The following is a 12,237-nucleotide window of genomic DNA, read 5'->3' as shown; positions in this document are numbered from 1 at the left end:
AGTACCAGGTGTTCGTAACCATGGGAAGATTCCTCCCTACCTACCTTTGATTTCTAGCATCCCCCCTCAACCCCCTCCTTAATCCCTACAAAAAGGCAAGAAAGGTCCCAGAACCCTTGTGATGCCTCCTGCATGTGTTGTGCCCCCAGCCGCTCCCTGCTAAAAAGTGACAACCCAAACATAAAGAGAAGAAAAAAGAATACAAAAAAAAGATAGTATCACAGAAAATTATTCAGTTACATTTGCCATCCTGCTGCTATAGCTTATTTATTAGAAAGTTCAGTCAAAAACTCCTGAGCTTGTATCTCCAACGAAAATAGTCTTGTTGTGCCATTACAGTTAACCTTAAGTCTAGCAGGTTTCTGTAGAAAAACTTCACAGCCCAGTTTCTGGAAGGGAGTGATACGCAGGCAAAGTCTCCATCTCCTCTCCACCGTTGCATGGAAGAAGTCAGGTCGGACAAAGAAGGAATGACCTTCCCCACCCTCTGTGCATTAGGTCTGCCTTTCTCAAAGATGGACCGACGGAGAAGGAATTTGCCGAAGAATATTAAAATGGCCCTTGGTTTCTCATCTTGCACCTCAGTCTCCCAGTGAGCCAATTCGAGGAAGGCCACCTTAAGTAATCTCAGCACAAACACACGAATGTCATCCCCTTCTGCCTTTTCTGCAATCCCAAGTAGTCGGAGGTTGTTACGGCGCGGTCTTTTTTTTAAGTCCCCCAGCTTCCAGAGAACATCCGCCATCCTGCCTTCATTGATCGCTGCATGTTGTCCAGAAGCCTCTGTGCTAGACTACAGCTGCACAATTCTTTCTTCCAAAGCAGTAGTACGTAAAGATATTTCTGTGCAGGCTATGTTAACTTTCCGCACTGCTCCTTGAAGTTTTTTGGTTGTCAAGTGTGCCCTCTTATGTTCAAGGCGTGCCTCAGTTTGCATCTTCTTAAGAGTTGAACATATTAGCTCCAAAGATGGACGTGATGATTGAGTAAAAGTCTATAAATGTATTTTAGTGGAGCCAACAAGAGTTTATTTGAGAGCTTTTTCTTATATTGCTGCTTTGCAACATTTTGTGGTAACAGTTTGCTTTGATAACTCTCTCTCAGGAGAAGTATGAGCTGAATTGTATAGGAGGGCAGCTTCTGCAAGGAATTGAATGACATTGTAGAGTGACGTGCTGGGATTGGTTGGTTGGTGTGAAGCTGTGCTGGGATAGGTTTACAAAGTCATAGAGAGTCGTTTTAGGATTGGTTGCTGGAACAAAAACAAGGAAGTATTTCTTGGAATTACTCAGAGAAACATTTTGTAAAAGACAGTGACTATTATTTCAGGAAAAAATTAAATTAAAAACATTAACACAGGGAGATGTGCCCGTGCCCGCTAGAGAAGGAATACCGGTACCGCTGAGGGTACACCAGCTTTATATATGACCCAAGAGAGAGGTTATCATACATGTACATGGTTTGACAATTGGATGAAGTATACAGAAAAAGATGAACATTTGGCTTCCCCACAAAATGGAACATCTATCATTCGAATTCTTGAAAATTTGGGACACAGTTAAATTATATTAAACCACCTCCGAGACCTAGGCAATTAGAAGCTCTCAGAGAATAGGAACATGTTGCCCATCAAAAGAAAAAACAAAAATATCATGGAAGGTACAAGAGCACCTTAAATTGGTATGTTGAGGCCAGATGGGATGCACAACAGAAAGCTTGGACAACAGATATTACAGAGGGAACGCAAATGTATCCTGCATTAGTTGCAGAGAAGAGTGAAGGAGAGAAATGTAAGGAGAAGAAAAAACATCTTGAGGACTCTCAAACATTGGCACTAACTGATGAGAATGAGACTGAACTAGATGATGAATTCTTAAATGAGTTATTGTTATTGTTATTGTTAAATCGTCCCCCACCATACAATGAGGATTGACCTCAAAGCTTCCAGGATTGCTTTACTGGATTTGTACCAGATGCACCTACGATGCCTATAAATCCCAATCTACACAACCCTTTCTTATCAGGAGTAGAGACACCCAGAGGAGCAGAATCTAACAATCTCATGACACTGAATGCTCTTGATTCTCTTTCATTTCCAGTGACAATAGGAATTGCAGTTCCATTTTATCAATCTGAGAATAGTGGACTGCAAGTACATTCCCTGATTTTCCCCACTAGGATGGGAGGAACAAATGCTGTCCCTAGGAGACCATGTGTGGAACAATTAAATCCAAATAAACACAAAGGTTGGCGTGGTGCCCTCAGTAGTCTGCTATCTGCTCATTCAACTGATCAGAAGGTCATTACCAAAGGCCCAATGAGCTCTCTGTATGCTGTTAGCTGTGCTTAACCTAATCTCAAGGCAATTCCAAGTATTGGATGATGATGTCTCACTTACGTAACGCGCATTCTTCATCATTTGCCACCTCGTACGACCCTGGTAAGATGTTACTACCATTTCGGACTCAACCTCAGAATGGGGCTTTTCTGACGGAGTTCTTAGATATTTCTATTCTTTCAGGACAGTGATTTAGGTCCGGTTCATATGTTTAAAAAACCTTAGGATAAACCACTAAAGTATCCTTTAATTTGGTGGTATCCCTAGTTAGTTCAATAGATTACCTGGGGGTAATCACAGGAGGCATACTTAGGTATAATGGCCTGTATGCGTCACTGTAAAGTATTCATGCCAACATGTTGTTGCCTCTATTAAGCTGTGGGTTTATGGCATTCATCAGGGCCATTTCTATGTCCCCTACACTGCAAGTAGTAAGTGCTGGGTGGGCACTGATGATTTCAAATTCTCAACTGGTAACATTATAAGCGATTACCTATGGGATAAACACAAAAGTAGCAACAAGATACTGTTTATGTGATAAATGAACAAAGAATCAGAGTTGACTTGACTCAGCACAGTGGTTGACCAAAATCGGGTTGCCTCAAAAAATATCAATTAAAAATGATATAGCACTATAAGACAAAATGTCACTTATGAGTGATCAGGTGAGTAGACGATATTTAAACTCAGGTGAAATATACAATCAGCATAGTATGTTCATGTGGCCATTCGGTAATCAAGTGTAAAAAACAGGCACATTTAAATACCTAGATCTACTTAGCTAGGTGCTTCCTGATGTGTTCGGAGTGGGTCTCTCCTGTAGTCACACTCTTGAGTCACGAGGAACTATATAATACAGAGGTTAGATAGATTCCATACCTATAGGAAAATACTGGAGCAGAGTACAGACTATATTGCCCCACTCTGATTAGTGCAATACCAGGAGGCAGTGAGGTGAAGCCAAACAAACTATATTAGTTACATAGGGAGACAAACAGGATAAGCAAAATAAATAAAATAAAATAAAATCTGCATCCTCTTTGGTACTGAGAGCGACTTCAGAGACTGTTAGATGACCTGTATACTGCTTTTGTAAAGCTGCGTACTGTCTCCCTATTCAGTTTCCTAGCTACAAGACTTACTTTAGCAAGGTAGAGAACCAACTCGTCTCCTACTGTGCCCCTTTCGAACAGCTGTCCAGTGCTGTGGCGTTTTTCCAGGAGGCCCCAGCTTTTAAGCTTCCAGGTTGTTGTTTTTTCTGTTAATTGATCACTTGCACCTGTGTTTGAAGCGCGTAGTCGGAGAGTGGGTGAAAAAATCCAGACTTGAGAGGGGAAAATCACTCGCTCAGCATGCGTATTAGTTAGAGGATCCTGCTTCGTTCCCGGATCCAGCCACACTTCGGCTTCTTTTGTTCCTTAGTCTTGCGTCTCATCGGGCGAATTTACCCCTGAAGTATTCAACAAGTACGTGTGTATCTGAAGCTACTTCTTACCTTTCAATAGAGGCGATTTGACGTGACTCCAGATCCTTTATGCCTGACTTGTCCTTTGCCTCATTTTACGGTGCCTATCATGCTGCATTCTGGAAGATACAGTCTCTCCCCATATTTACAATGCGGCAAGCAATAGTTTTTTCACATAATATGTCTCCTCTGGAACTATATTCAGTGACAAAGAAACCCTCCAAAATTAGGAGGTTATTGGTAAAATAAGTACCTCATCTTTTATGTAATCCCCTGGATCGTAAACATACCAAGGGCATCTGTATTTGAGAAAGAGACTTTGTGTGGCACATTGATCCTCACTAGTGGATAATTTTGAGTAAGTATTTTTAAGACTGGGATCAGTTCCCCATGGCATCGCACAGGTTGGCCTGGGGTGGAATAGTGCCTTCCGATTTTACAGATAGAATGTATTTCATCAATCAAAAGTTTACCAGGAATCTTACGATGATATACTTAATATGTAATCCAATGTACTGCTATCTTCTATTCAATGATCATTTAACCCCTGAGAATCAGTTCGAAGGCGGTACATCCATTGTTGTTCAAACCTGCACAGCACTTTTGTAAGGTCGGTATTTCTCTGTTCCAATTTTTCTAGAACTTACCATTCTGTGAGTGTACAAGGACACTTCAGCACATATATCACATTATTTGAGTTGCAGTTTGTCGGATGTTCAATCTCCAAGGTGAAGAAAGGCCCACATCCTCCACAGCCTCCCCAAGGATGGTGCCCCTTAGGAGGAGGAAGGTTCCAGAGAAGAATTAAATCCAACACTGGTGATTTCAAATTCTGATAATTCCCTTAGAGGAATTGGCTTAGCATCAAGTGCAAATTTAGTCCATCCGAATGTATCAAATAACCAAATGAGACCGACCCCTTTTCAAGATTTAGCTGAAAGAAATATGGAAACCCCTAGCAGAGGAACTTAAGTTCTGACAGGGAGAACTTTACAGTTGGGTACACAAGATTCTGAATTACCTACCACACCTTGTTCAGGGAGAGCAATGGAGGATCACATAGAGATAATACAGAAAGACAGATAGACCCTACACCACAAGAATTTGATGATTGGATTAGAGAAATAGCTCCATCTACACTTGACAAAAATACAGATGCTCAAGGAACTACTGTTCTGAGAAGTCAAATTGAAATATCAATTGATGTAGCCAAACTTAAAGTGGAATTGGAAGAAATTATTCTGGGTACTATTAGTTTTGCTAGAATTATTCACTAACAAGATAAGGAATTGTTATTTGTATATAAGGAACTAGGGGCCCGATGTAGGTAGGCCGTTACCGATTGGTAAGGGGCGAAAATACCGATTTTCGGCCCTTACCGATCGGTATCCAGCCATCGAGATGTAGGGCGATGAAAACCGTCCAAATCGGTATATATACCGATTCGGAATAGTTACCGAATCGGAAATAATCCGATTCGGAAACACCCCGAATCGGTAAAAGAACGAATCGGTAACATACCGATTCGATAAAAATACCGATTCGGTACATGTACCGAATCGGTAGTGACACCGATTCGGTAAAAATACCGATTCGGTCCATGTATCGAATCGGTAGATACACCGAATTGGAAATTATTCCGAATCGGATAATCTACCGAATCGGTAGAGTTACCGAATCGGTAAATTACCGATTCGGACAGGGCAAAACTCTGATTGAGATGAGGGGAGCATAGAAATACCGATTTTGCCTCAAATTCGGTATTTCAAAATCGGTATTTACCATGGATTACAATCAGGTGGTAACCAACTGCAACCTATAAAAATAGACCCAAAATGCATTGCAACTTGCAGGATGGCGGCATTTTATGTCATTGCAAGGCGGCTATGGCTACAGCAGGAAGGAGAGAGGGAATGGCAAAGAGAGGAACAGGTCTACAGACAGAGGATCACCCTGTTCATGCTCACAGAGGCAGAGATCCTACAGAGGTACAGGCTGGACTCAGACACCATTCTGGAGATCATCAGGGACCTCAAACCACTGTTGGACCACCCCACCCCAAGGGCACACGCCATCCCAGTGCACGTGCAGGTGTTATGCAGCCTACACCTGCTTGCGTCTGGCAGCTATCAAAGTGGAGTAGCTGCGGTAGGAGGGGTGACCCAGAGCAGCCTGTCAAGGTTTTTCCACAAATTCCTTGACGCCATGATACAGAGGATGGACCAATACATATCTTTCCCTGCAACCCATGCGGAACTGGTACAAACAAAAGCAGACTTTTACCAGATGGCACAATTTCCCCAAATCATCGGCTGTATAGATGGCACGCACATTCCAATTTGCCCCCCTGCTGACACAGAATACATATACCGCAATAGGAAGTCTACGCACACCATCAATGTGCAGGTGATCTGCAATGCGAAGTGCACCATCACAGACCTGGTAGCAAAATTCCCAGGGAGTACCCACGACTCCTACATTTTTCAACAGAGCGGCATCTATGCACGGCTGACGGCTGGCGAATTTGGTGAAGGATACCTCCTAGGTGAGACACATCATCAGACCCCCATAACACAAAGTAGCTAAGTAAAATACATGTATGCATGTGAGTAATGTTACCCCTTTTCCTTCTAGGCGACAGTGCATATGCCCTCCGCTCATTCATACTCACCCCCTACCTCAACCCCTCTACACCCAGCCAAAGGAGGTATAACCGGGCCCACAAAAGCACAAGGAATGTAGTTGAACGGACCTTTGGCATCTGGAAAAGCAGATTCAGATGCTTGCACAAGAGTGGAGGTGCAAGGCAGTATACCCCCATCACCTGCTGCAAGATCATAGCTGTCTGTGCAATGTTGCACAACCTTGCGGTGAAGAAGGGCACTGAGGTGGAGTTGTCAGACTACGAGGACCATGACGACGACGTTGCTGTGCCACAAACACAACCTGCTGGGGTGTCTACGCCAAGTGATGGCAGATACAGACGTGAGGAGATTACAGAAAACTATTTCTGAGTGAGTACAGATGCACAGACAGATCAATGGATGTTAGAAAAAAAATATTTAATAATGTTGAAAAAAACGTTACTGCACTGATGTGCAACAAAAGAAAAGGTAAACAATATGTGGGTAAATGTCAATTGTCCGGGTTGCCTCACCCGCCCTGGCAGTCTTATTTCTTGCTGCGCTTAGCAGCCCCACTAGGATGTGGCTCACCCCCTTCTGTATGTCCAGCAGCCTCAGCTGAGCGTCTGCTGCTCTGGCGCGGCTCAGACACTGCGCTGGCCGGGCTGCTGCGGCTGCTGCTTTCCCCAGCCTCGCCCAGGTCCAGGGATGGATTAACAACTGTGTTCGATATGATAAGTGCCTCCATGGCGGTGGTAATGCGGGCCATGCCCCTAGTCAGCTCTGCCGTGTTCTGGGTGAGGCTGGCCTCCATGTTTGCCCCACGTTGGCATAGCTGGGCGGTTGCAGCAGCAAGGCGGTTGATAGCCCTATTCTGCACGCGGGCATCCCTGCGGCGACAGTGCTCGTGTTCATCCATTTTATTGCAGAGCTGGGTGATGGCAGTGGTCATTCGCCCAAGACCTGTTGCAATGTCCTTGTTCCTCTCAACAAATGTCTTGAATCCCTGTGCCATCTCCCCCATCTGCAGGTTGTGCACCCGCAACTGGCACTGGCAGGCCAAGATTGATTTTGCCTGCATCCTCTGGATTCTGACCATACTGCCCTCCAGCCCTTGGAACACGCTGCCCTCCCGTGCTGGAAGAGCACTGCTGGATGTACGTGGCTTCCGGGGATTGCTGCTGCCCTGCTGTGTGGGCTGGGGTGCCACAGGTGTTACAGGGTTGTCTGCTGGAGCCTGACCCGCTGCTCCCTCCATGAGGTTTAATGGAGCAACAATTATCCTCCTGGCAGGAGATGTGGCAGGTGCAGGGTGGCTCTGTGGTGGTGAGTTCTCCGGGGAGAACTGCAATGGGGGCGTTAGAGACAGTCGGGGGGAGTGTGGAAATGTGAGGGTATGTCCAGTGCCTTCTTCATTGCCCAGGGCACTGCTATTCTCCTCCTCCTCCTCCTGTGCTGGTACACTGGTGCTTGGCCCTGCCACCGCACTGGCTGATGGTGTTGGAGCTGGTGCTTGAGTAGCTGCTGCTCCCCCGCCTGATGGTGCCCCTAGGTATAAAGAAGCATTTGTGAACTGAGTGCTAATGTATTCCAGTCACTACTATTAAAGCATTGCACATCTCATTTCAAATACTTTGATTCAGTTTTACAGTTCATTTTATTATGCTTCTGCAGTGGCATTTTTGGCTACTTTTGCTGACTACATTTACCATGATGCATTGCTCATGTCTGTTGCTAGCAGTACGGGGCTGGGGTTTGGCTGTGCATTGGGTCTAAAGGGGAGGTGTCTGGTAGGGTGTGTCAAGATGCGCATGCTTCTTACCTTTAGCTGTAGCTCTGGATGAGCTATCCAGGTCCCCAACTCCCACCACACTCTCCCTCTCGATGGTAGTCGCCACAAGTTCCTCCAGGTCAGTGAGGGGTGGGGCCGGGTTCCTGCCTCCACCAGTAAGTCCTACCTGCTTCTGCAGCTCTGCCAGTTTCCTCTTTGTGAGGCTGCGGATGTCGTAAAACCTCTTCTTGAGGTCGTCCAGGCTCCTGGGGGTGACACCAACAGCGTTTACTCTTTCCCCTATTTCACTCCACAGCTTCCTCTTAGTGCTCTCTGGGACAGTGAGGGACAGCCTCCCAAACAGCTGCCTGTGTACCCTCACCACCTCCTCCACCAACACTTGCAGCTCCATGGTGCTGAATTTGGCCTTCCGCTTGCGCTCTGCCTTCTGGCTCTCAGAGCTGCTTGCCATGTTTCACAGAGATCTGGATACTGCTACCACTGCTGCTCACTGTGGATGCTCAGCTCAGGCTGCCTCTCCAGAAAGTTCGAATGAGTTGCACCTGCCTGGGTAGCCACTCCCTGCTAGGGTGGGGGAGGGTGGTTCCACCTCATTGGCTGATGTCTTTAGTTTCAGTTTTGCTTGCTCGCCAAATCGGCATTTACCGATTCGGTATTTACCGATTCGGATAATACCGAATCGGCTACTACCGAATCGGTAAATACCGATTCGGTATTTACAATGCGTTCCTATGGGCCTTTTGGCCCATGGGGGTGTATTGCTATTACCGATTCGGTATTTGCCGAATCGGTATTCGCCGATTCGGTAAATACCAATTCAGTACTTGCCGATTCGGTACGTATCGAATCACAATACCGATTACTACAGAATCAGTAATTTTCCGATTTTTTTAATCTACATATCATTTTCCGATTTCAAAATACCGATACGGTACAATTCGGTATTTTGAAATTGGTAAATGCGTTTTACCTACATCGGGCCCATGCTCGCTGAGCTAGAATTACCCATGATAAATTATCTCAATTGGCACAGAAATATGGGGTGGACATACAAAAATCAAAGTCACTACAGAAAATTTACCGATTAGATTTTAGAGATAAAGACCTCAAAAATATGAAACCTTCAGGGAAAAGATTGTAGATTAAAGAATTGTTAACCACTCTCAGAAAATGGCGTGAGCTGGAACAATGGAAAGGTAGATGGGCTGAAAAGACGGAAATAAAGAAAATGATGAAGTCGATGTATCCAGTGTTTGAAGAAGAGGAAGGATGATCAAGGATAAAAATGCATCCTTGAGTGAGGAGCCTGGAGGAGGATATGTACATGTTAAATGGACCAGGCCAGACATATTCTCCTTTACAAATGATTTCCAGGAACTAAGCCGCCTAGTAGGATGGCAGACGGACCTGCGTCCGTCCGCCACCCCTGAGGTGGAGGGACCGTCCGCAGGGGCAGCGGCAGTCCCTCCGGTGGAATTAGGATATGACCGCCACCCTGGCGGTCACATCCCGTATATTTAACATTGCCGCGGGTGCTGCTTTAAGGAGCACCCGCTGCAAAGTTAAATATGCATGCTGTGCATTTGCATGCACAAAGCGGCAGGCACCGCGCGGTGCCTGCCGCATTGTGCATGCAAATGCAGGGGGGTACCATAGGTACCCCCCATGTGCATCCCCCCACCCGCCCTTCACCCTGGGGGCCCTCAACGGGCCCCAAAGAAAAGACCGTATGCCTTTCCATGGCGGCATTGCCGCCACGGAAAGGCATGTCCTGAAGCACATCCTAATATGGCTGGCGTTGTCTGATAGACACCGCCACCATATTAGAGCTTTTCCGCCACAGTCGGAAGCAGACCGCGGCGGAAAAGCGGTGGACGGCCTTCCCGTCCACCGATGACCCCCCAGCCATCCTAATGTGGCGTGGGGTCTTTTAATTCACCGCAGCGGTGAATCAGCATCCTGCCACTGCCGGCCCGGAGGATGCGGATTGACCGCAATCCTAATCGAGCCCTTAGAGTGAAACCTGTCGAATGGTACAAGCATGTTGAAAGGTTCCTTAAAGTTTTGAAGATTTTATTGAAGGATTTGGATATACTATTTGATATCGTAGTCCAGAGTGATTTATGGGCCGAATGTAAAATTGCTAATGATTGGCCTGAGACTGAACTTTCTAAGCTTCCAAGAAGCGTTGCACCATCACCTGAGGTAATGAAGAAATACAATGAAGCAATTACTTATTTGAAGGGGAATATTTCTCCATAGGATATAGATTGGGTGAAGATGGACCGGACAACACAGGAATTGGAGGAGACAGTACATGCGTATTATGAACGACTTCTGCAAGCATTCAAACAGTACAGTTGAATAGAAAATGTGACCGGAAAGGCTACGGGACATTTTGTATATCAGTTTGTGTATGGACTAAGACCTGAAATAAGTGCTATGACACAGCAACTGAAGGACGAACTAAATATTGTGGAGATGAATTGGAATCCAAGAATAAGAGATTGAAAGAGAAGTTGATGTTAGCTCAAATGAAGGCAGCAATGACTCTGCTGTTGTAACTCATCAATCCTTATAAGTGGGCATTAATTATGGGTTGTCCATATTTGGATATAAATGTGAGGGATTAATCTATGTGATCTTGAATTTGAGTTGTAGTTATAGTTATACTATTCCTGCCAACCATAGCTTCATCTTCAGAAAGATCCTGTAGTAGCAAGAAGGTGGTTTTATCCACAGTCATTCCAGCTTCTGGTCACCCACCATAACCTCTGAATTCAGTAGAAGTCGTAGCCCATCAAGCAACTCGGTTCCTTGAAGAACATCACAAGATTTTAATTCGATCAGCTTTTACCTAATTCTCTAAGGATTCAACTTTTGATTTCAGCAGGGCTGTAGTTGAAATGGCAAACTCCACAAACACTATAGAGCCTGTTACTACTGTCAAGCAATTCTTTTTAGGCTGCATCATAAAGCCTTATTAGGCACTCACATTTGTGTCCCAAGTAGCCAGATGTCATGCAAGGGGTCCAGAGTCCAGCAACCTCTTTCACATGCAGGAGCACTCGTAGTCTCCTCGGTTTCCACAAGGGCCTCCAAGGCAGCACTTGAGTTCATGTGCCCCTTGCAGTCATCAACTGACCTGCTGTGCACCTCTTCCCACCCCTGGCTTTTGCTATGATTTTCCTTTAGTGGCTGCTCTGCAGTGTCCCATTCCAAGACTCCAACACAGCCAGGAAGCCGTTCAACCCGTTCAGAAAGAATGAAGATTGTGCCAGAGGCAAGATTACCAGGGGCATAATTTGATGGGGAAGTGTTGCTGGAGGTTCATAGATTTTGACATTTTTTGATTCAAAGAAAAGAATGACCTTTTTATAGTGTTTGGATGGTGTAAAAAATACTGTTAATGAAGGATACTGGGTTGGTCACCTCTTAGTAGATGTAAAAAATCTTTCAATTTTGAAAATCAAACACGTGATTCATTTGGCACAATAGTAATTTTTATATATATATTTATTTTTATCCTCACCATATGTCCTTCATTTCAACCATTTAAAGCATTTGAATATGGCTGATATGATGCCATTAAGCTCAATTAGTTCTTTCATAAGCTATGTGATAGAAGGTTTGATGGCTGTCTTTGTTTTACTTGAAAATGTGACCAAAGTGAATGAGGTGGTTAAAGTTATTCAGAAAGATATCAGGATCAGAAACATTTTGGGAGGTCGATTTACTTGAATTATAAATTGTTTTGAGGTCTTCCACATTTATGTTTTAAATGTGCCTGGGTGAAATTGGTTGTGAAGTCTGTTTGTTACAGGATGGAGTAGGTTGATAAAGAAGGTTAAGGCAGATCTGACCACCCCAAAAGTGTTTTGAGATATGTCCTCAGAGTCTTTTTCCTATTTAAAAATTAAGGGCCAATATTTGGCCAGCTACATGGATCAGGCCACGCATAGTCTGAGTGAAGTTCAAGGCCTGTGTGTTTTCAAATCTGTCTGGAGCTGGTTTTCGT

Source organism: Lissotriton vulgaris, chromosome 6, assembly GCF_964263255.1.
Source record: "Lissotriton vulgaris chromosome 6, aLisVul1.2, whole genome shotgun sequence".
Lineage (NCBI taxonomy): Eukaryota > Metazoa > Chordata > Amphibia > Caudata > Salamandridae > Lissotriton > Lissotriton vulgaris.
This window is presented reverse-complemented; position numbering follows the sequence as displayed.